This window comes from Camelus ferus, chromosome 9 (genome assembly GCF_009834535.1).
Source record: "Camelus ferus isolate YT-003-E chromosome 9, BCGSAC_Cfer_1.0, whole genome shotgun sequence".
NCBI classification, from domain to species: Eukaryota; Metazoa; Chordata; class Mammalia; order Artiodactyla; family Camelidae; genus Camelus; species Camelus ferus.
Genome location: NC_045704.1, coordinates 47,415,123 through 47,438,390, shown reverse-complemented (window position 1 = coordinate 47,438,390; position 23,268 = coordinate 47,415,123). Strand labels below are relative to the sequence as shown.

At 39.3% G+C, this 23,268-nt stretch overlaps 1 protein-coding gene across 1 annotated transcript in view; it reads right to left on the bottom strand.

The window, feature by feature from the left end:
- The window catches only part of PMFBP1 (polyamine modulated factor 1 binding protein 1), a 243,370-nt gene that overhangs the window by 151,438 nt on the left and 68,664 nt on the right, over positions 1-23,268 (bottom strand). The window contains exons 6-7 of the mRNA XM_014558373.2: positions 2,702-2,775; positions 1,891-2,072 (exon numbers count right to left, since the gene is read on the bottom strand). The gene's annotated coding sequence lies outside the window, so the exon portion shown is untranslated. The remainder of the gene's footprint in view (positions 1-1,890; positions 2,073-2,701; positions 2,776-23,268) is intronic.

Genomic DNA, 23,268 nt, shown 5'->3' with positions numbered 1-23,268 from the left:
TGCTTAGAAACATTCTTAAGCCAAGGCTACTGTGATTATACCTATTAGACTTTTATTCTATATAAATTATTGAGCCAAATGGAGTCCAAAACACTGACCCTTGACTGCCAATTGGAATAATCCTTAACCCTCAATCATTTGCTAAAGGAGACAAATGAGCTAGAATTGAGTTCTGAAACTACCACCTCTGAATAAAAAGAAAAAAAAAACAGGAAAGCTTAATATGCATCTGGGAAAGACACAGTTAATGCAAATGATGGAGAAATGTGGGGGATTGCTCTAACCTGCTTACATTCATTGCTTCCCCAGTACAGATACCTGCACAGAGACACACAGATATATGTTTATTAACTCACACGAGTGGACCAGAGTGACTGAACATTCTAAAATGAGGAGAAGCAAAACCCAATGAATTCTCCCCACATCTTAGACAGTGCATACACACCCACTAACACACACCCTCGACAAGCATAAGATCCAGAAGTCCTTAAACAATTTTGTAGGCATCAATTACAAATTAATGAAATCTGCTGAGGGCAGAAACACAAAGACACACAGTTCAAGATTTAAGCACTGAAGCAAGGAAGACACCTGATAGAAGAAGTCAGAAGTTCCAAAAACTGAAAAGATTGTATCCTGGACACCGAAGCAGATGTTTAGGGACCACAGCAAATGATTCAAAGACTGTTGTCCCTACCACCCAAATTTCTGAAAATTAAATCCGAATGGTTCCAGTCCCCTCTAAGGCTATCTGTTCTTGCTTTGGTCAACGGTCTTGTTCTTGCTGGATGGCTTTAAAGGTTTTGCTCCCAAATAAGTCCTCAGCATCCTTTCTTTTCCCATTCTCTCTGGTAAGAGATGCTCTGTTCACTTCATGTGAGCTTAAATTTATAAGGTACTGAGAAATAAGAGTATGGGGCCCTTCAAATTGTCCTCCTAGATTTAACACTGCAAGCGAGGCAGCACAGGGTCTTGGCATTGGTTAACACATTTGTGCCATAAAGCTGTTTGTTACTAGAACCAATCTGATGCCCCAGTGAAAGCAAGAACAAAGCAACAACTAAAGAAGTCTTCCCAACACCACCCCCACCCCACAAATAGCCCATTCCTTCTGAGTCCAGGTTCCTGAATGCACATAAAACTGTCGCCTTGACGGGGGAGAGCGGCACTCGTTCCTCAGCTGGAGGCTGCATTCAGAAAGAATGGATTTTTCCTGGCTTCTGATAGTCTGAGACATTGTGACTGTCACTCAGAGGGTGAGCAAAACAGGGTTCAAAATAGAGAATGAGATGCATAGAGATGCAGGAGAGTGGGAAAAGCACATGGAGTAGGGAGAGGGAAGAGACTGATATCAAATCCTACCCTGGAATGGGCCACTCTCCCTGTGCCTGTAAGAGGCTCCTAGGCTATTTTAATTATAAATATTTATATCCATGGAAGCAAATTCAGAAGGATTTATGTCTCAGGGGAGTGCAGATCAATAGATCTGAGCAAACCTCATCTCCAGGCTGACCACTTAACACTGTTATCACCGATTAGGGCTGCATGGCCCTCTGGGAGGGTGTCGGTTCTCCTCTAGTCCTCTGTAGGTCCACCCCATTCTTGGCCCCAAGAGGAAATCAATAACAGGATGCAGGGATCGATACTCAGGACATCTGCTTGGCTGCAGTGGCTCACCTTAGGAGCGGAGTTTGGTTAGCCTTCATCTATCCCGCAAACTCCCATTCTTCCCTCACAACCCCTTGGTCTGCCCAGATCTGCTGGGGGCATCCCGGTTTTGATCTTTAGCTCATTAACTGAAATCAGCAGAAATGCTGCTGACTCTCTCAAGTAAGGAAAGACAGACTTGGTTATCATTTGCCTCACTTTCTAAAAAGTGAGGAAACTTACCAGACCTCAAGGATTGGGTCATTTCCTGCCTCGTGGCCCGTGGCGTGCTTCCTGCTGCCGAATGTCTGGCTACCAAGTTCTGTCGGAGCGGCTGGAGCTGGCTGGGTTTCTGTTCCAGGTCTGCCTGCGTCTCCCTATGCTTGGTCTGCAGTTGATAGATCCTCTGCTCCTGAAGCATCCAGCTATTGACCCGCCCAGGGAAAGAAAGAAAAAAATGGAAAAAAAAATCAATTAATACTAAACAGCTTAACAAAACCCTGCATAGCACAGGCCCGAAGCTTACAGGATAGGAGTTGGTGTGATCTCAGTGGCAACAGTGGTTGTGGGGACAGGCGCAGCCAGCTAGAAAAGCTGATGTTCCAGGGACAGGAAGCCAATATGGTAGGCGTGATCACACACACATGCACACAGACACGCGCGCGCGCGCGCACACACACACACACACACACACATACACACACGGCAGCTTGCTCTGACATGCCCTATCAGGGAGCAAAGAGGACAGTGCAGGTACATGTTCATTGTGAGCTGATGGAAGGAGACCCATTTACCAAAACAGAAGAAGGACTGAAACCAAACTCATAGAAAGGGTGGGTATTTTTCTATTTTTCTGAGTTCTTGAGGGGTCGGGGGGTGGAAGAGGAGTGGAAAGAGAGGAGACATTGTTTTGTTCTGAGAAGGTAATACCATATAAGTATTGCAGGAGTGTTACCCAGGCATTTCTTCGTGCGTCTCCCTAGCACACACCACATGCAGACACACATGAAGCTTTTTTTTTAAGGGGGGGGGCAAAAATGGGGGAGCACCATACCTCAGCTGCCAGGCCCTTTCTCTTCTGCAGGAGCTGGCTTTGAAGGCTCAGGATTTTGCATCTCGCTGTTCCAGCTGTAAAGAGTTTACATAGGGAGGGAGCAAGGAAGGATCATGAATGTCAACCAATGAGCAATTAGCATGACAAGACTAAAGTATTGATCCACTAAAGCTCACTGCACCGCTGTAGCCCCAGAGGTAGAGCGGCTCCCCTGTCACTAACTCCGACAGTGCATCTCAGAAGCCTGTAATGTAGGGCTGCTTACTTTTGTAGCCCTGGTCTCGTCTCAGGTCAAGGGAGGGTGGCACCATCATCTGCAGCCCTCAGGGGGTCCCCATCCCTGGGCAGAAAGCAGAGGAGAATGCATAAAGAATGGAAAGATTTTGGCTGTCCTACTTCATTTATTTTTTAAAAATACAGCTCCCTCCCGATGGCACCAGGCAGTTCTATGTATTGATTGGAGAAGGGCTAGGGCGAAATCCTGGCCTGACAGCTGGGGCTGGAACTAGCGTGGTTTACCATTCTGCATGGTCAGGGGCAAACTGTCTTTGTAGTACCAACTTCTGGCCAATTCAGATACATACTTTCTGGGCACATTTTACTCATTTTAAACACTAAGTGGGGAGGGGAAAAAGTGCTATTCACTAAAGAGGCACTCTTATTTCTAGATATAAGGCTATAATACATCAAAAGAGAAAATGCTGGAGTCTGGGGACTTGGCAAACACGGTGTTCAGATGACACTAGCCTGGTGAGGCATTACCCCTGTAAGGTTCTCCATACTCCATTGATTTCTTCCTTTGTTACTCTCAACCATATTCACACTAACTTTTCTTCTACTTTTCCCCCTACCCATTCCATGCCTTCACGAATTCACTTCTTAAATTGCTTTTCAACTTTGTCCCCATATTTTTCTTTAAAGATCCACTAGGAGCCCATCTCGTCCACAAAATCTTCCAAGTAGTGGTGCTCACTTATTCTTAAGTGAGCTTCTAAAAGGTGCCCTAAACTTCCCTATCATGATGAGCAATACGGCTAAGGTCTCCATATGCAAAGAACTTGGAGACCAGCTGAATCAATGAGCTATCCATTGACAACAAAACCATTCATCCATCTTCCACCCTCCATCATCTGTCCATTCTCCATCCATTCATCCATCCATTTGTAGATTCATTCAGTCTGTGTTTATTGAGAACTTTCTTTTGCCAGAAACTACTCTTAGCTGAAAATACAATGGTGTGGCAAAGACTTGAGTGTTTGTTGATAACCATTTTCTCCTCTTCTTCCCAGATACATAGATAATCTGTATTTCCCAGCTTTTTGGTAACAGGGCTTGTGACTGAGTTCTGTCCAATGGAATGTGGGGGGGAGGTGATGCATGGCCTGGCCCATAAAATCCTCCCACATGCTCCTTTGTTCTCTTTTCCTTCCACTGTGACCTTGATGGTAACATGTTGAAGATGATGGTACGATCTGGGTCTCTGGAGTCCAGGTGGAGAAGACTATGTCATAGTGTTAAGTTATTGAGATTTTAGGGTTTCTTCTACATTTGTGTGAAGGTAGCCGCTAGTGTTACTAATAAAAATAGTGAACAAGAACAGACATAGTACCTGCCTTCACAGAACTTGCAGCCCAGTGGGTGAGAGAGATATTAAATAAATAATTACAATAATAAATGTAAAAGGACAACTGTGATCATTATAATAAAGGAGAGGGTATCTGAGCCAATGTATGCATGTATCAGACAACTAGACACTTACTAGACAACAGCAATTGCACATTTATGTTGAGATCTGAGGGGTGAGTGACCTGGAGGAACATGAGGATGTTCCAGGAAGAGGAAATAGTATGTGTAAACTTGCTATGGTAAGAAGGAGTAGGTATATTAAGGAATGAAAAGAACCCTGGTGTAAGCAGAACACAGGGAATGAGTGGGGATATGGTACAATATGAGGATGAGGAAGTAGGTAAGGCCCATTCAGGGCCTTGTAGTTTATGAATTTTAGTTTCCATCCTAAAATCATTGGGAAGCCATACCAGTTTTAAGCAAGACTGGTAACAAAAATCATATTTCTATGTTGAAAAGTTCTCCCTGGCTGCAGCATGAAGAATGAATTGATAGTTCTACTTATTTCCAGCTATATGGTGGAACAGATAACCTGAAAACCCTTCCACCAAAAATGTTAAGATGTTCCAGATAAAACAGAACATACATTCTTTTAAATAAATGGCTAAGCTTGCAAGTAAACCCCCCAAGTTCCAGGTACAAAGAGGGACTGAAATGAGAACAATAAGCCATGGAACGTGCATCTGCCTTGAGGGGCACTGTCCAGTCTCAGTGACCACAGGAATTAGGTTTTAACATCCATATGGGGATGAGGCCCATGAAATTTAGGAATGTGGAACTGATATTCTCCACATAAAACTGGGACCCTTAAAAGGATGGCCTAGGGAAAATAAATCCATCTGTTGTCATAGGATGTTTGTCTTTTCCTGATCCATGGGTAGGAAAAAATTCTCCCCTGAGAAGTTTTGAGTATGCTTTACAGGTTTGGGGATTTATATTTACTACCCACCAAGTTTAGAAGCTCCTAAGTTGAAGAAATAGAACTAAACTTTGTCTCAAGTTAGTAATATCCTGTGGCATTTGGCAGGAGCAAATCCAAAAATACTCTGGAGGGCCACAGCTTCATATAGGTCATCTAGGTATCTTGTAGAGAAAGCCCTGCCAAAGATGTGCCCACACATTACAAAACTGAAAGTCATGAGTGAGAGTAGTAGACAAAGCAAACAGCAGATTCAGACCTCTGAGAACTTCAGGTGATAGAACAATCTGGTAGAGGCTGCAAAATAAGTATGTGTCAAGTGCTTAGAGACATAAAAGAAGGTATCAAATTCATAAAAAAATAGCAAAGACTTTATGAAAAAAGAAAATGAACTGGAGAGGGGTAAGAATAATGCATCAAGATCAAGAATGTGACTTTGTTATCAAATGTGCAGGACTCTTGGTACTTATGAGGGATTAGGAAGTAGTCATTTTATCTTTTCCTTTTCTCTCCTTATGTTAAACATGTTATTTATATAAGACAAACCTTTCACTTGCTTTGTTAGTGACATCTAAAATGTATGGGCATAATGACTGCCCCAAAGCCAGGAAGTATTTTCCATATTTGAGACCGATGATCAGCTCATAAGACATCCTCTCTGCTACGACTGCTGTAATGTCTCATAAGGGAAAATATTATCTGTGTGATTTCTTTGCTTCTTTGCACTCTTCAGCTCAGTGTTCTCTTTCCAGCTGGGCACAAATTGAGGACACTGGCCTTTTCAATGATGGACAAAGAGTCATAATGTGAGGGAGGTGGCAAGCATCAAAGGAAAGCTCAAAATAAGGAAGGCTCATTATTTTATCAGGAACTTTTTTTTTCTTGCTACTATTTCAAAAATTATTTCTATGCCTCACAAAAGAACCAGGAATAAGTAATGTAATAACATCAAGAGGTTACCAGGTCAGTCTGAGCTGGTGCTCTGGATGAACCAGTGTTGTTTCACAAATCCCCAGATGTTCCTTTATGGACCCAGGCTTGATCTACTACGGTAAGGGATTTCAGTAGTGAAGAGACTTAGATGGAACTAGATGATTCCAAGTGTGATGAAATCAGGTCAATTTCACTCACCTGTGTCTTGTTGGACACTGATCATCATCACTGTCATAATTACATTTTATTGAAGTTTAGCCACCTGCTAGACCACATATTATTTGATTTACCATCAGAAAACCTCTGTAGAGTGGGCATTAATATCCACACTCCTCCGATGACAGATACAAAAAAATGAAATCATCTACAATTTCTCATTTTATATTAGAACCAGCATACGATATTCTTTTAGCCTTTCTTAGCAGGTTTAGATAGAAGCAAAATCATTGACAGCCCTAAGAAAAACAGAAATAGGGAATTTCTTTCTCCATGTGCTTTCAAAGAAGGTGGTGTTCTGAGCAGCCAAAATAAGACAATTCAACTCAACTACATTTGTCTCTCACCTAGTAGCAAATGCAGATTTACCCTAATGTGGGAGAGATATTTGGAAAATGATTTATAGAATTTGGTGTACAAATTAAATCAGGGCTGTTTATGACGAAAAGAGTCAAGGCTGTTTATCTGAGCCATTTTTTCTCTCTCACCCCAACGTCCCATCTATCCACAAGGTTTCCTGATTGTCTTTTCAGAGGTGTCCTGGTCTATCTACATCAATACCTCAAGACCATTGTAGTTTAAACCACCATCATATTATCCCCAGAAACATTGTAATGGGCCTGCCTGCCTCCACTCACATCTTGGGATCAGTTTTCCCCCACAGCAGCCAGGGAAATCTTTTACAAATTAAATCATATAATGCTACTCCCTCTCTTAAATTCCTCTAAGAACTTCCATTGCACTTTGACACATCCCCTACCTCTTTGCCATGGTCTGCCGCACCCTACAGGATTTGGCCTTGCACACTTCTCCCTGTGGCTCTCTCAGTTGGAGTCACCAGACCACCTTTCTGACCCAGAAACCCTTCAACCAGACTGGTATGCTGGTTGCTCAGTGCTCTCCTTTGCCTGGAAAGCTCTGTCCCCAGATCTTCACGGGGATGCTCCTCTTATCCTTTAGGTGTTATCTCAAATATCACCTTCTCAGAGAGCACCTATCTCAGAGGCCACTCCCTGTCACCTTACCCTGTTCTGTTCTGTTGCTTTTCAACACCGGATCTCAATTACCAAGAACGGCGTCTGGCACATGGACATTCAGTAATATTTACAAGAATGAATAAATGAGTTCCATGTCTTCACTGACACCTACTGACAATCATGACAGAATAAATGAGATACTTGATGACTAAGAAAAGTTATTATTAATAAGTCAGCCTTGCCAATTTTCTCAAGGTAGTTAATAATTTATGTAAGGAAATTAGAAGAAATAATATCTTTTTATTAATAATATTGCTGTAGGTGGAAAGAGGCTCATAAAAATAGAAGTCTGGGCTAGTGACTATTTGGGTTTACTATTTACAAAGTTGCAGTAATAATAATTAAAGGTACATTTATATAGTATTTTCTACTATAAACAGCACTTTTGCACATACTAACTCATCTTTTTTGATAACAATTTTATGAAGGAGACAAGTATTATTCTCTGCATTTTACTGATAAGAAAATTGCTAAGAGCCTTTTAGCTAGTACATATCCAGTCACAACATGGTTTGGTAAACCTGAAAACTCAAAGGTCTACCTTAAGAGGATATTTTGGAATCATGGAAGTTTTGGTTTCATAGATGGAGAGCAATTTTGCTTCAGGATTAATTCTACCTTGAGTCTCACTCATGTCTTACTTAGATGATATTTAGATGATTTTCTGGACTTTTTTATATCACATTATAACTTACTATATAATCACACATTTTTCTTTTCATATTTCCTATCTGTGTTCATCGAAGAGTGTAAACTGCATGAGCTCAGGGGTTTTTGTCTGTCATGTCTCTCATGCTCCTAAAATAGTCTCTGATACTAAGTATTTTGCTCAATTAAAATGTATTAAAGCCAAGAATAAACATGATAACTCAATTTCTTGTTCATTTTCACTAATTCAGCTACTCTAAACTTACGCTTTGATTCTTTCTTCTGGTGTTAATGTTTCCAATAAAAGCCCTACCAAAAAAAAAAAGGCTATTTTCATTTATGGAATACTTGGAAAAAGGACAGATGGAGTACACAGAGAGAAAACTTTTGTTTAGGGTGGTATATTAAGTTCCTGTAGAGTGGTTTGTTTATTTCCTATAGGATGGTGTGCTTGTTGTAACAAATTACCACAATCTAGGTGGCTTAAAACCACAGAAATCTATTCTCTCACAATTCAGGAGGCTAGAAGTTCAAAGTCAAGGTGCTGGCAAGGCCACTAGAGGAGGGTCTTTCCTTGCCTCTTCCTACTTTCTGGTGGCTCCTGGCAGTCCTTGGCTTGTAGCAGCATCACTCTAATATCTGCCTTTGTCTTCATATGGTCTTCTTTCCTTTGAGTCTGTATGCTCTCTGTTCTTCTTATAAGGACATTAGTCATTGGATTTAGGGCCCAGGCTAATATAGTTTAACTTCATCTTAATTTAACCGATGAAAAGACCCTGTTTCCAAAAAAGGTCACATCCTGAGATTCTGGGCAGACATGATACTGGGGGGACACTATTCAACCCACTATAGACGGGCAGTATCAAACTGTCAATGCCCCTCCTTCCTGTTCACCCTCAGCTTCTGTATGTTCTTTAAAAGAGTGGGTATTCCTGTATTTTCTCCTTGCATTTTGCTCTCTCCTGCCTGTGACTTATACCCCCTGGCTCTTATTCCAGTTCCCCATCCCCTCCACCTAGATATTTCTTTAACATTCTATGTGGATGAATCACACACGTGCACATTATGAATCTGTGCAATGTAAAGCACAACTTGGTTTTTATTAGAATCTTTTCTAGGCTATGAATCCTAATGATGTTCCCAAAGTCAGATAATTAGTACATTTGAGCTAGGAGCATGATAATTATTAGGTTAAAGAGTAAATAGCTAGTGATTCCAGACTGAAGTAAAGAAAGGCTGCAGGAACAGTTCACCTATAACGATAACAAATCATAGAGTTCCTGTTAGTAGTTTATGTAACTAGGATTGTTTCAGTACAGGATTTGAGGTTCACAGCCTTTGTGATGTTCTTTCTCATACTAAAGGAAAGTGTACTTAAAAGACAATGCCTTATTTTAGAATCTCTTAGTACTGGTCCATTTTGAGGCACAAGTCCTACTTCAAGAATGTTTACATAATGTCTATCATCACTGTTGTTATTTATATATAGCAGCATCTCATGTTCACAGATACTGTGGTTTTAAAGATCTCTCCTGTCAACTATTTAATTTCCTTGCCCTGGTTATAGAGGAGGACTCATACCTGAAAGAACCATTTGTGTTTTCTTTGCTTGCAGCTTGAAATAGCTTATTGTCTTACTGAATGATTATAAACAGATCCTGCTGATAAAAGGAGACTCTTGTATTGTTGAAGATTTTTTTTTTTTAACCTTCTTGGATATTAGTCCTTAAAATCCTGTCTCCATTTCTTCTTGAAGGGAAATTAGAAAGAAAATATTTCAAAATTATGCCTTGCACATAGTAAGAATTCAATCAATATTGATTCATTTGGAAATTCAAAGCAATATTTTCATCCAAGTTTTACTGGAGGAATAAAAACAAATGATATTCATGTTTATTGTGTTTAGTGATGGAAAAGTGGTGTTGGGACAACACCCAATAATGCACCAAAATAAATTCCAGATAAATTTAAAATGTAAAAATAAAACCAAAAAATTACTAGAAAAAAAAGAAAGAATTAAAAAAAATATTAAAGTGAGAAACCCAGGAGTCATAATATAAGGATTCATAACTTCATAATAATAAAAACAAAACAAATGAGGTATCACCTCACACCAGTCAGAATGGGCATCATTCAAAAGTCCACAAATGACAAATGCTGGAGAGGCTGTGGAGAAAAGAGAACCCTCCTACACTGCTGGTGGGAATGCAGTTTGGTGCAGCCACTGTGGAAAACAGTATGGAGATTCCTCAAGAAACTAAAAATAGACTTACCAGATGAGCCAGCAATCCCACTCCTGGGCATATATCAAGAAGGAACCCTACTTCAAAAAGACACCTGCACCCCAATGTTCATAGCAGCACTATTTACAATAGCCAAGACATGGAAACAACCTAAATGTCCATCGACAGATGACTGGATAAAGAGGATGTGATATATTTATAGCGATGGAATACTATTCAGCCATAAAAATGACAACATAATGCCATTTGCTGCAACACGGATGTTCCTGGAGAATGTCATTCTAAGTGAAGTAAGCCAGAAAGAGAAAGAAAAATACTATATGAGATCGCTTATATGTGGAATCTAAAAAAAAAAAACCAAAAACCGACATAAATACAAAACAGAAACAGACTCACAGAGATAGAATACAAACTTGTGGTTGCCAAGTGGGAGGAGGGTGGGAAGGGACAGACTGGGAATTCAAAATTTGTAGATACTGACAGGCACATGCAGAATAGATAAACAAGATTATACTGTATAGCACAGGGAAATATATACAAGACCTTGTGGTAGCTCACAGCAAAAAAAATTGTGACAATGAATATATGTATATTCATGTATAACTGAAAAATTGTGCTCTACACTGGAATTTGACAAAACATTGTAAAATGACTATAACTCAATAAAAAAGTTAAAAAAACAAAAACAAAAACAAAAAACAAACAAAAAACAAAACAAATTTCTGTATGGCAAAAATCACCCTAAAGTTAAAAGAGATGACATTCTGCAAAGTTTTATAATTCATATCACAAATTGCTAATTTCTATAATATGTAAAAAGCTGCTATAAATCAACATATAAAAGTCCAATAATCTAAAAGAAAACAAGCATAGGAAAAGAAATAAAGTGATTTTTAAACATATAAAAATAAACAATCTCACTCAAAGTAAGAGAAATGCAAATTAAATCCTCACTAAGACACCACTTTATACTTAATATATAGGCAATATTCCAAAATTACTGACAATACAATGTACTTGTGAAGATGTGGCAAAACAAGTTTTTTCAGACATTGTTGATGGGAGTAGAAATTGGCATCAATCTCTGTGGGATGCAATTTTCCAAGATCCATTAAAATTACATGCACATACCCTTTGAGCTAGCTAGTCCAGTTCTATAAATTTATCCTACAGATATATAAAAGTCTGTAAAACTTGTAAAAGTCTATGCATTGCAGCTTTGTAATAGCAAAAGACTAGAAACTACCTGAATGTCTCTCAGTAGAAGACTGGTTAAATAAATAATGGTTTATCCAACAATGGGATATTATGATGCTGGAGAAATGATTGAGGACTTTTCTGCATAGAAATTCCTTTTCCGTAACCATTTCAGGAAAATAAAATAGGTAACAGGAGAGCTCCAGAAGGTTCATAAATATATGTAAACATGCAAAAAGAAGTGCAGAGCAGGGTGTATAGTGTGCTATTTGTGTAAAAATGTGGAGAGGAGTGTATGCATATATGTAGTTACTTGCATATGCATAAAATATCTCTAGAAGGACACACAAAAACTGGAAAGCATGGATTGCCATTGGGTAAGGGAACTGTAGGTGGGAGACACAGAAAAAGAGAATTTTCACTGTGTAGCTTTTGTACTTTTTGAATTCTAAGAATGTATCCCCTATTTAAATTAATAAAAAATAACTCTTGTACATAGGCACACACATAACCACACACATAGAGATCAAACTTCATTTGCTATCAGAGCTCAGATCCAGAAAGATAAGTAAATCCCTAGCATGCTATATCATTAGGCTACCGGGCCTTGGGAGTTAGTGATACACATGACACAATTAAGGTAAGTGGGACTCATCAGCCAAATATACCCGCCTCCTGAATTCTTAGCACTTACCATGTACTTGTTGAATGAAAAACTGAAAACGGAAGGATTAACAACAGATTTAACAGCAAATGGCCTTTGTGAATGATCCCAATTAATAAATCAAAAATAAACATAATTATTATACCCAGTAAGTCGGGAGATTTGATTTCTACTACGCAGCTGTGGGCTTGGTAAATTCACTTAAACAGGAAGAGTTGGCTGTGGGCTTGGTAAAGTCACTTAAACAGGGAGAGTTGGCTGAGACATTAGTAAATAGGGAATGTAGACTAGACCACTTCTAATGCTCTTTCCAATTGCATTTCTCCTTAAAGTGTCTTAATTGCAACACTCTTTACCAGAGTGTGTGATCAAGTTTTTTCTGTAGCATCATGCCTGAGTCTTTAGCTTCCCAAATCTGGGAAGATCTCAGAGAGTCAGTTCCCCTGCTCTGTCTTTTCCTCTTTGCCTTAAAATACACAAAAGTCTTCCTGATACCCAAAAAACATTCTCTTGAGCCTCTAGTCCTTCTAACTATCCTCCCATTTCTCTCTTCCCTTTATCTGCCAAATATCTTAAATATGGGGCTTATACCTGCTTCTCCCTTGATTTACAGCGACGAACACTTCTGTCTGTCTCTTACTAAGGTGAAATTCACATCACATTAAATTAACCATTTAAAGTGTACAATTTAGCAGAGTTTAGTGTATTCACAATGTTGTCAATCTATCAGTTCTGTCTAGTTCTAAAATATTTTCACCACCCTCAAAGCAGACCTTGTACCCATTAAGCAGTCACTCCCCATTCACTCCTCTCTTCAGCCTCTGGCAACCATTTTCTGACTTTATGTCTCTACAGACTTAGCTATTCTGGGTATTTTATGTAAATGGAATGTGACCTATGTAACCTTTGATGTCTAGTTTCTTTTACTCAGCATAATTTTTTTGAGGTTAACCCATATTCTATCATATATCAGTGCTTCATTTATTTTTTATGGCTGAACAATATTCCATTGCATGGCTATAGCACATTTTGCTTATCCATTGATTAATTGGTGGACATTTGGGTTGTCTCCACCTTTTGGCTACTATGACTAATTCTGCTATGAACATTCGTGTACACATACATGTGTGAATATCTGTTTTTCATTTGTTTTGTATATACACCTAGGATTGGGATTGCTGGGTCATATAGATAATTCTGTATCTAGCTTTTTGAGGAAATTTTTTTGCCTCTTTTTGAAGTTTTCTTAGGTTCATGGGCAGACATTCATTACAGGCTCATTCTTTCATTAAAGGTTTATTAAGTGCCTGTTAAGAAAGAAGCCCTTTGCTCAGACGCTGGAAGATCTGAAAGTAAGACAGTTTATTCCTTGAAGGGCCTCACGGTCTGGCACAAAGACGCAGGGGGGAAATGAACAAAATGTAAACTTGATTGTGTGTTTCCAATAATGAAAACCCTCCAGAAACTTATCATTGCAACCAGAAGAAAACCCAAATCCTGTACTAGAGGCTTCACAACTCTGCCTACACTTATGATTACATGTAATCTTCAGGTGGGAAAAATTCTGTATGCCTTTAGTGAATATTTGTGAAATCAATCAATCAATCAATCAATCAATCGATCGATCAATCTCTCTATATATTACTCTTTTCTCCCCTTGGCCTCCAGGCTACAGCCTTTGTTCTGTACCTTGAATACACCAACTCATTCCCATCTCAGGGCCTTTGCACTTGCTGCTCCTTCTGCTTGAAATGCTCATTCACCAACTCTCTGCATGGCTGCCTCCTTATCATTCAGGTCCTCTGGACCACCCTAGCTAACAGAGACCCACACAACTGCAGTCACTTTCACATTATTCCATCTTACTGCTTCACTGACCTTATCCATTCCTTTAATTATCTTGTTTACATGCTTTTTTTCTTATATCCTCTCTTAAAATTTAGCTCCTGTTTATGTTAGTTGCTGTTATATCACCTATACTTGGCATTTGTTAGGTTATTGATAAATATTTGATGACTGATAAATAATTGCACCGCAGTTGTGTCAAATGATGAAATTATGGTAGTATAAGGCACAGTTCTGTACTCTGGAGGCTAGAATTCCTAGATAAAGGTCCAGTGGGTTCTGTTTTTGGTGAGGGCTCTCCTCCTGGCTAACAGATGGCTGCCTTCTCACAATACCCTCACACAGCCTTTCCTCAGTGTGTGTGGAGAGAGAGAATAAACTCAAATAAGCTCTCTCTGTGTGCCCTTCTAGAAGGGCAAATCCCATCATGAGGACCCCACCCTCATGACCTCATCTAAACCTAATTACCTCCCAAAGATCTCATTTCCAAATACCATCACTTTGGGGGTTAGAACTTCAATATATAAATTTTGGGGGGGGGGTGGTTCATAAATAGTCAATCCATATACCAACTGATAGAAAGTTCCTCTGTTCACATATGGGAATATTTTTAGCCTATAAATATTCTCAATGTAAAAGAAAAGCCTTGTCTATGTTTTTAATGTCATTCTTCAGAGTTTGGTGAAAATCATGGATTTACCAAAGAGGAGATCACACAACACATAAAAATGTGGCAAAAATACAAAATATACCCCCCTCTTAAATAATGACAAAAGTAGGAATCATCTGTCTATGCATCCACTAAATAGTCATTCAGTGCCTACTATGTGTACTGCACATTTTGCAGATTTAAAGGTGAAAGTTTTAGGGTTCCAGACTTGGGCAGTTTATTAGGAGAGATAAGAGATACATAAAAGACTGATAAAGAAAAAGTAAAATATTCACCCTATAGAGAGATACAAAGTGCTATGGAAGTTTAGTGTTAGGAAAGAGAACTCCCTGAAAGAGGTGAGAATTGGTACATCCCTTAGGTTAGCAGGAGGATCTCTATAGAAACCAAATGTGAACTCTTGAAGGGAGCCACATGAATACATTTTCTCATCTGCTTTGGACTGCCTTCCTTCTATCAGAACTAACTTCATGCTGAAAATAGATAGCTGATCAACTTAGTTATGAATCTGGGGCAAAATTTTAATTCTGCTCTTGCTGGTGAAGAAAAACTAATAATTGCCTGGAGGAAATGTTTCATTTTTACCCAGGGTATTAATATTTTGGGGGCAATGTAATATTATTTAGGAATCTGAAAGAGTAATTAACTCACAGTTTGTGTTAATACACTTGTAAAACATAAAATCCTTGGTTACGTTGTCATCAGATCCATCATTAGTACCCTTATCTATTGAAGACATTGATACTTCAGATTTCAATGAACTGCTGGAGTTATGAAGGCCAATAAATTGTTGGACACTTTAAAGAGAGCTAATGAAAATTTATGCCTATGTAGATGACAAAGTCTCTTCTAAATTTTCATTCATCTCTGTCACGTACACCAATGCCACTTCAACCAGCCTACCACTAACATTTGCAGAACCTCGGATGCGAGCTTAAGTGGAAGTCTACATACCACATATCTAAGTATTTAAAAATTATACATCAAATGGTTGCATGAAAATGTTCTATCTTCCTACTTTTATATTTGTATATATATGTGCATATATCTTCATAACACCCTGGAAGGCCAGGTCCTACTTGGGAATCCTTAGACTTTAGATCACAGCTGTGTGAGGAGTTAGTTCACAGCCTCCAGACTCCAACACACTTCCCTTCTCTCTTTACCCTGGTTTTTCTCCTTGCTATGAATGATTTCATGCACATGTGTCTGAACACCCTGCCTGCACATCCAACATTCATTCTCCACTCCCGCAAACAGTCACCCCTTTACTACTCCTTGGACCGAGTGCTGCAGACCAAGAGGATGGCCCTTGGGAATAGTTTTGTACAGGTCTTGGAAGCACACTTGAAATTCTAGAGTCCTGGATAGTGGAGTGTGCTCTAGACACGGAGAAGGGGTGAGTACCCTCCCTTCATTCCATCCTCAAGCAGTGGAAAAGGATGAGATGTAACCAGAGAAGGGCCAGAGCAGAGCTCTCCAATAGGGGACTGAGAAGTGGGCTCCTCTTGCTGTACCTCAGGACTCTCTTCTCTGCTGCTTGACTGCAGTGAAAAATTGCCTCAGTTTCCTGATCTATATAAGGGGTTGTAAAGCTGCTGCTATTGCTAGTACATACTGTTGTTGAAAGGTCTAAATAAATTTAACAATGTATGTGATAGTGCTCTGTAAAGGTGCAATATACTAGAAATGTGTTGTTATTATGTTGGGTTTTTGTTGTCGTTAGTTTTAGATTGTACCATGTACTAAAAGGGCAAAGCAGCTGCCTGCTGTGCGCATGCGTGCATGCTCTTATTAACATATAACCAAAATAGCAAATACAGAGAGCTGATGACAAAGGAGGCGAAGGTTATTAAATATCCTTTAGGTTTTATTTTTCCTAAACTGGCTGCCTGATTCCTCCAGGTCCAGATTGATTTCTTTAAGACTCTGAATTTGTGAACATGTGCTAATTTGCATGGCTGATCTAGGCCCCCAGATTGATGCTGGGTAAGGGACATTACTCTTCAGCTGTAAGGCAGGGTAACTCCTGCATTAAGCAGGAAGAAGACTGATATCTCATGGGTTCAGCAGCAAAGAATATGCAGTGTACCTTTGTGGCAAAAGCAGGTGACTGAATGAGTGGGGGGTGTGGGGGAATGAATTACACCGTGAGCTTCTGCATCCATAAAAATGAGGCCGCTCTAGGGTCAGGCGGGTGGGTGATGTGTCACGGAGGCAGGTTAAACTGATTCAACCCTCCAGCTCACTGATTTGAAGCTGACAAAAGGGGCTATGCTGTGGCTCTAAGCTCAGAATGATCATACCATTGTCTCTGGCCATTTTGAACCAGGAAAGTCTCTGGATTTTTCTTTCTTAGCATTGTATTTCCTTTCTTTCTTTTTAAAAACACCATTTCATTCTTATTTACACAGAAGTCCAAATCAAAATAAAATCCAATAAAATCCAAATTTTGTTTTCAGGGGTAAGGATTTTGGTATGTTTGGGGCAAAACCCCCGTATCTTTATCCCCTTTTAGCATCTTGCTAAATAGAACAAATTGTGCTATTTCTTTTTCTTTTTCTTTTTTTTTTTTTTTTTGCTTTTCAAAAGCAATTACTTCCCTGTCATTTCTAGACATTCAGGCAGAAGAGTCTGCCTTGATTACCCATCCTTCCACTCCCCTCCCCCTTTCAAGTCCTCTGGCTTCTGCATTGCTAGGGAAGGATTCAATTAAATGAAGTGTCAATGGAGCTACAATGGTTTCAGGTCAGAGACGTCAGTAAAAAGCTGTGGAGCTGTGCTGCCCCCGTGTATGTAAATGTATATATTTATACCAGGGAATGTCAACTTTCAGGACTCTCCTCCTGTGCTCTTCCCTGATCAAAGATGATTGCTGAGGCAATTACTGCAAAGGAAAAGAAAATCAGGGCCTCCCATTCATCCTAGTGCTGTTGGAGTTTAATTGCTTGGAATAATGGAGCAGGAATCCCTTTCGTTTGCACACGACCACACTTAGACACACACAAACTTTCACGCATGGCTGTGCTAGGGCACAAACACACACAATGGCAATGCAGGAAAACATCTGTGCACTCCTTAGTCCTGATGTCTGTGCACGTACACAGAGCTGCCTGTGACACACACACACACACACACACACACACACACACACACACACACACACACACACACACCACTGCACTCTCTGGCTAATTCAATAAAAGCAATGCATAGCATCTTGCTCACATTAAAAACTGTTTTTATCTTCCTTTAGAGACTTAATGATTTTTATTTCTTTCCTTAAAGAGATAGCTAAAGTTGTTAAAAAAAAAAAAAAAGAGGATGCAGAGAGAAGTCACAACAACAAAGTACGCAAATTCTTCCAACTGCTTTTGTCATTTAATTCTTCTGTACACACAGTCACAGAAGTCCTCGGTCTCTGCACAAACACTTCACATGTTAAAATCCCTCTTAAGCCCTTTTTGCTTTGTTGTAGGCGGTTACAAGGACAAGTTGAGTATTCTGTGCTATTCACTCAGTTCTAGGCTATTCTGTTTTTGTTCTCACATGACATGAAGAGGGATTCTAACTTACATCAACAAATGTAAAGAGTGAATTCTAGCTCTCTCTCTAATTAGTTCTGCTATGTCCAGGCACTGGGAGTATGTGTGGCTTCAGGCTGGGGTGAGTCCCTGGTCACGCTTAGAACACAGTCTCTAAAGCATCCACATGGCAGATTTAGGTTTTCATTTCAGGCTCCCAAGGGCTGCCAGATTTTAAATATTATTATTTGGCTTAATTGGTTCCTCCTTTGATGGTAAGAGAGTAAAGAAATGGAAAAAATACCCTCACAAACCCTGTCATCAACACAAAGGCACACCACAGACACTTGGCTTTGTGTTACAATCACTACAAGTTTTTCTTTTGCTTTTTGTGGATTAAATAGTTAAGGCTGTGTGCATGAAGCACACATTCATCCTTTCTTGGACAGTTAAGAATAAATACAGCCTTTTAGAAAAAGAAATTAAGTTTTTTCCATTATTGTGATTGTTGAAAAAAATTTTTTTGTTGAAAATTTCAGAAAATGGTGGAGGTAGGTAAACCAAGTACAAACCAAAAAAAGATCCCAAAGCACCTTATTTTAGAGATTTGGAGATAAACGTGGCTACGTGGATGGCTATGCCAAAATGTTACAAATGAATCCCTGATGATGTCTCTGATGCTTTTGTTTGTTTATTTTGCTTGTTCTGGTTCCTAACTGGACTCTGGGTTTGGATTTTATACTTACAACTCCTTTCTTTCTTGGCCCTCACTGTCTCTTTACAAACATGTGTAACTCCAGCTTCAGTCTCCCAGCTGCACTGCTGCTGCTGAGCTTAGACTCTGCCCTGTCCTGAATGTTCAGTCCAATAGGGGAGGCAGAAACATAAATGGATAATTATAACACAGGAGAAAGACCACGATAGAGGTGATGGAAGAGAACCCAAGACAGGCACAAAATCTATGTGGGAGGGAGAAAACGACATGGGTCCCCTTCTGGAGGAGGTGATTCTTGGGCCAGAATTAACTGGCAGGCTATCAGTTACAATGACCAAAGCAGCCAAAATTACCTTGCATTTGACATTAATTTTTCAAGAGATTTGATCTTTCTAACTCTCATTTGATGGGAAGTCCAATGCCCTCCTAGATTTTTGTAACTTCCTGGGTTCAAGCCGCTTGAAGTCCAGCTCCTACTGTACATTTGGTGTTGCTGGCATCGAACCTCCTTTGGCCTGTCCCTTCTCCCTGGTCTGTCCCAATCTAGGTATTTGGTACTACACAAGTACTTGGTGCTTGGTTTGTATGAACCACCCACACAGGGTGTTTGTGTGAACACCCTGAATTTTGGAGGGCTAGGCATTTTACATGACCATATTCCTGGCCCTTTCTCGATTTTCCAAAACTCTCTCCCTTTCTTGTCTGCAGTCCCTTCCATCAGATGCATTCTCTATCAGTTCAGCTGTGCTCACCTCATTATGGAAAACAACAGATTTCTCTACCTCCTCCACTGATCCAGCCTGATTCCACGTACCCATCGTGCATATCCATTGTCCTTTAGAAATGCACTTACATATGTGTACACACATACACACACACACACTCCTAGCAGAGGCTTTGAGATTTTAGTATTGGCCTTCTTCCTCTTCTACTTGTCTCTGAGGAGACTGATTTCCTCAATCAAGGATTATGGAATCTCTTCACATCATCTCCTCAACAAGGTAAAGTCATTCCACAAATAGTTATGACATACCAAATATGTGCTTGCCTCTGTTTTATAGGCACTGGGGACACAGTAGGAAATAAGCAAAGAGAATCCTGGACCCCACAGGGTCAGCATTAAGTTTCTAATACGATTTTCTCATTTTTCTAGGAGTAAAATGTCTTTAATAGACGTTTGCTGAATGAGTGTTCTCATTCAACTTTCTTCTGCTGCCTTATCTCTCCTTACTCCATTCCACTCTCCCTGTGCTCCAGGCTAGTGTCAACTCCCCCATCATCACTTGTCTATTCCTGTTGCTAGAACTTTGAGAAGCGTATTTTTTTTCAAATTCCATTTGAGAGGGTTATTTTTAAAAATCACATTTTTTGTGCTCTTTTCATGAGATTTGCAAAGTGCCTTGCATTCATTCTTTCATTTAATCCTCACAAAAACTCAATGAGGTAAATAGTATCATTTTTGTTTTATAGATGAATAAACAGGAACTTAAAACAGTTAACACTTTCTTGCCCATAGCTAGTCCTTACCTATTAAAATGCTATTCACCCTTTTAGTCCCGAAATCATATAATATCCACCAACTGTGAAATTCCACATCACTGTGTTTTAGTTAGAACCTAATTCACTATTTGTATTAAAGATTTTTTTTTGACTATTAAATTGTAAGCTCCTTAAAGTAATGGGTGGTACAGCTCACCTTTGTATACATTCAGTTGCTTGCATAAGGAGGCATCAGTAAATATCTTCGAAGTAATTTAAATTAAATAATCATAGCAAACAGCTTATCTCAAAAAGGAGCTAAAGGTCACATGAATTATCTGTATCTACTAGAAAGTTCAGAATACTGTCCTAGATAGAGCCAGGATTTTGAAAGAATTCTGAATATTACATAATAATAACTGTAAGATGTAAATCACCATGGCCCCAAGCTAACTGAGGCTAATCTGCACTATAGTAGGAATAAAATAATATTACAGAAGTTACGATACTGAAAACAAGAATTAAGCCAATTTAAGAATCACTAAATAATGGGAGAGATGATAGCTGCTATTGTAAACAACTTATGTTTTCAGTACAGATAAATTTTGTACAACTGCCTAGATCATAATAGATTGTAGCCAGAAAAGACCCTGTTCCAAGTGCTCAAGGTCTACAGCTAATGGAGCTGAAGAAGACAGTGGTTGTCTGTGCATGTGTCCAATTTTCTTCTCAATGTCCCCTGACAGTGAAGTTGTGACGCAATGTTTTCTCAAGGAAGGGTCACCAAGAACTGGCATAGAATTCCACTATAGGTATGGGCTAGAAGGAATAATAGAAGTCTGGTTTGTTTTTTTTTTTTGGAGAAATAGCTAACATCTGTTTCTCCTTCATGCACATAATCAATAATTATTTTATATAACTATAGATATACACATAGAAATAGATAAATACCAATGGCTAATATTGGTGAAGATTTGAAGAAACAAAGTATAACAAGAAAAGGCAGAGCTGACTACTGGAATAGAAGTGTGTTAGAAGGAAGTTGTAGAATATGGATAGTAGGACTCAATAAAGAGAATGTAGTTCATTTTTACTGAAGCTATTACTCATTTTTAAAAAACGGCTTTGCCTCATTGGTTTTCACTGGTCACTGAGTCACCTATTTTCTGGCTGGTGCTTTGATTTCTTTTTAAAAAAATTCTTTATTCATATGCTTTGAACCTCTGTAATTTTGTGTTATGTGTTGCACTAATCAAATGCCAGATTGAGCAATGTTTTCATTATAATGATGTAGTTAAAACAGTCTCGTAAGAAGGATATAATTTGTATACAGTCAGGAAACATTTCTCAACCATATAGATGATGACCTCTATGAGTGTTACTCCAGGCTTCCTAGCAATAGTTTTTATGTTATATTAACCTCAGTGCGCTGGATATTTTCCATTTGTCCCTCCAGATCTACTCTGCATCCTTCTTCACTCTGCTCCATGCTAAGAAGGCTGACCTCTGTGGACTGACTGCATCAGCTGGCCCCTTGCTCTGGTTTCCAATTGGTTCACTTATGGGATCAGTGGGAGGGAGGAGATCTGCTCCTTCTCTGTAGATCACTTGAGGGCAGCTATGGTCTTTGATTCACATCACAACTACTCCCAAGATGTCCTCTCTATACAACCCTCTCCTTCCTTACCTTCAAGGCACTAGGGTGGTAACAGCTCTCACATTCTGTTACTGGCTCCAGGATACTGCAATATCCCTTGCTATTTCCTACATTCCTGCCTAAACCTTTATAAGCAATTGTTTTACTATGCCCTACTTGAATTCTCACTCTATGTATGATAGCTGTTTCTTGCTGGGACCCTGACTGATATACTAAGGTATTAGCTAAACTTAATTCTTACTACTTTCTACCTGATTCCTCTGTTCTAATCACAACAGCCAAATTGGTTGTATACCTAACCCAACTCATATCACTCTTTCTGGAATGCCTTCGTATTTCTCTCTTCCAATTCAGATTTATCAGTATCTTAAGAGACAATTCAGGAGTCACTTCCCCTTCCCCCATTACTAATTCCAAAACAAAATTATGAATCTCTTCATATGTTACTCTGGGTACTCCATTCCATCATCACTAGACACTTATACCTTTAGCTGCTTTATTTACAGGTTAGTGTTTGTATCTGTTCTCTTCAATGAGAGTATAAACTCAGAGAAGGTCAAAGACTCTGTCTTTCACTTTTAGATTCATTATTTAATTCAATAAAGAGTTTCTGTACCAACTATGCACCAGTCACTGTTCTTGGCTTCAGGGATAGAGCAGTGAATACAATAGACAAAAAATCCTTGCCCCCTTGAAGCTTACACTCTAAAGGAGGTAACCAGATATAACGTTAAATAAATTAAACATTTAGAACATTAGACAGTGACAAGGGCTAAGGAGAAGAAATAAATCAAGGAAGAGTGGAAAACTTTGGGGGCAAGTGTTGAGATTTAGGTAGGGTGGTTAGAGAATATGTCACTGAGAAGATGACTAAATGGAGGACAGCCATGTCGATAGTCAGAGGAAGAGCATTCCTCTGGAAACAGCAAATGCAAAGATGCAGGACTGTTCTATTCTTTGAACAGAAGGAGGTCAGGTGACCGGAGTGGGAGAACAACATAGAGAATAGCAGAAGATGAGGTCAGAGATGCATCAAGTCCTAGTGGTATTCACATACTAGTTGCTCAACAAATTCAAAGCCTTTTAGGATTGGCAGGAAAAATGTTTTGAAAAACTAATCAGGATGAAAAAAATCAGTGTGTAAAAAAAAAAAAATCCCAGAAGATATCACAATCAGAGATCTCTTCTATTTCT